The sequence below is a fragment of the Diabrotica virgifera genome, chromosome 9 (assembly GCF_917563875.1).
Source record: "Diabrotica virgifera virgifera chromosome 9, PGI_DIABVI_V3a".
Classification (NCBI taxonomy): Eukaryota; Metazoa; Arthropoda; class Insecta; order Coleoptera; family Chrysomelidae; genus Diabrotica; species Diabrotica virgifera.
Window position 1 is genome coordinate 101,334,222 of NC_065451.1, and position 2,874 is coordinate 101,337,095.

Sequence of the window (2,874 nt, forward strand, 5' to 3'; positions counted from 1 at the left end):
GTATAGGAAAATTCTTAATAGCAACTATTTTCTCAGGATCAGTCCTTAGACCCTGATTATCAACAACATAACCCAAAAACTTAAGACTAGGGCGACAAAACTGACACTTATCCAGATTAATTGTTAGATTAGCTTCCTTAAGACGTAAAAACAATTTATCTAAAATTTCCATATGAAGGGAAAAATCAGGAGTGACTACTAAAATATCGTCCAGATAATAGAAAACATAGGGCTCTAACTGTGGACCAATGACTAAATCCATCAGACGACACATTGTCTGAGGAGCAGAAACAAGACCGAAAGGCATGGTGACAAACTGGAATAATCCTTTACCACTGACAGCAAAAGCAGTATATTTCTTGCTCTCTTCACTCAGTGGGATCTGTAAAAAGGCCTTAGACAAATCAATCGAAGAGATGTATTTGGCATTCTGAAGTTTGTTCAAAATCACATCAATTCGGGGAATTGGATAAGCATCCCTGTTAGTGGTGATACTGTTTAGTTTTCGACCATCAAAGCAGATCCTGAAGGATCCATCCTTCTTCTTTGTTAACCAGAGTGGGGAACAATAGGACGACGTTGAATGTTCTATGATATTTAAAGCAGGCATCGAATCTACTTCTTTTTCTAAATCTGCCTGCCAGGCTTGAGGTATGGGATACTGATATAATCTGAAAGGAGTAGGATTTCCCACCTCAATAGTGTGAGATATTAATGAAGTACGACCTAGTTTGTCATTTGAAGAAATAGTAGTAAACTGAGAGATCATATTCTCCAATTGCCTTTGTTCAGAACTAGATAAACTGGAAAAATCATGAATAGCACTAAGGGTAGACAGATTAAATTCAGATATGGAAAAAGAAAAATCAGAACAACTTAAGGTGCTATTAAAAGCATTGAAGAAGTCCATACCTAAAATTATAGAATTCTGTACAGAAGGAATAACATAAAATGTAATTTTCCTACATAAATTTGCCACTGTGATTTCAATTTGGAGTTTGCCTGTAATAGATTGGACTGTACCATCTGCAGTAGATACTTGCAAAGATGAAATGGGCATAATGGGAATATTAGCATTTTTCAATAAATTTAATGAATGTGCTCCTATCAATGAAATATTATAGCCACTATCTAATAAAGCTAAACACGATTGTCCTAAAATTTGAATAGGTAGATATGGCCTATTATCATTTTGTTTCCTAACTAATAAAGAGTTAATATCTAAATCTAAAATATTTGGTTGGATACAACCATTATATGGAACTACTTCACCATCAAAATTATTATTATACTTAACACTACCAATTAAAGAAGAATTTGTGGCTTTGCAACCCTGTGAATCATGTGCGTTCAACGTATCATGACTAAAACTTAATTTCTGGACTGATTTTGATTTGTGGTGTGTGCTTGTTTCCTGAACGATGCCTTCTTCCCTTTCCGATTGGAAGATGGGTTTGAGTTGCTTGGTGTGCTTGGGCCAGCTGTTTCGTTTTCTGATGGGGTTTGATTCCCTGAGTGGGAGGTGGACGGAGAAACGCTCAGGGGACGGACCTCCGACATTTCGTTTCCCGAACACTTGAAACAATTTCTTTTGAGGGTATTTTCCCTACCACAACCGTGGCAGAAAATACGAGTTTGAGGGATACCACAATCATTGAACTTATGATTAGACTGGTGACAATTCCAGCAAACAACGGAACTAAAAACAGAAACATTATGTTCAGGGCCCTTATTTTGCCAAGAACGTTGTCTAAAGGAAGTTGGTTGAGAAGAAGAATTAGAAGAGGGTCGAGATGTGGATGGAGGCTGAGAAGACCAGGATAACGTTTCCTCCAAACGTTTGCACTTTACAGTGAGGTCATCAATACTCTGGATGTCCATAAGAGCTAACTGTTGATCGTAAAAAGGCAATAAACATTTTAAGATGATTTTTATTTTGGACAAATCAGATAAAGGAGTGTCTAAACGGCTACACATGGCTAAAATAGTGTTAATGAACATAGTGACAGACTCCCCTGGTTTCTGCTTATGGTTTTTGATTTCATCCAAGAGATCATCCTGGTATGAGTAAGGAAGAAAATCTGACTTCAACTTGCGAACCAGATCAGACCAACAAGATAAATTACCTCTATTATTCATGAACCAGGTAAAAGCAGGACCGGTAAACAATTCAGCTGAAGCAGCAAACAAAGGGCCTAGCCGGGTAAGATGGTGAAAAGTGCCCCCAACCCAATCTAAATTCCATATAGGCCACTTTTTAGCACATATAGAGGAACTCACTTTCTGAAATTTTTAGCCCCCTAGGTGGTCACGTGACCCCCCTAGAGCCTAATTAGGCTTTTTATGTTTTTATTTTTTATCTCAGCCGCATTAAGAGCTAGCCAAAAACTTTATTTAAAAAAGTTGTAAGTTTTAAAAAGATGTATATGAAATTTTTTTTTTTATTTTTTTGGCGGGAAATTCGAATTTTTAGAACAATTTTAAACTTTCAAATAAATCTGAAAAAAAAACTAAGGCACTCGTTTTTACGAAAATTAATTATAATGTGTATTTTTGCACAATCTTTCACCCTGAATTTTTTCAGATTTTTAAAATTGGTGAAACGTACCTTTAAAAATAAAAAACCGCATTTTTTCGGTTTTTTTTCGTTTTTTTGATACAATTTTATACATATTTTTCAAAAAATTTAACACCGTCACTAGAATAGGTAAAAAACAGAAAAATAATTGGGATTTGCTTCATAAAAATTTTTTGTAACGCCATCCATTTTCAAGATACAGGGCGTTGAAGAAAACAAAATTTTACATATTTTTTACGATTTTGCCGAAACTACTGGCAACATTGTAATAAAACTTGGCGGGTTTTAAGAGGTAG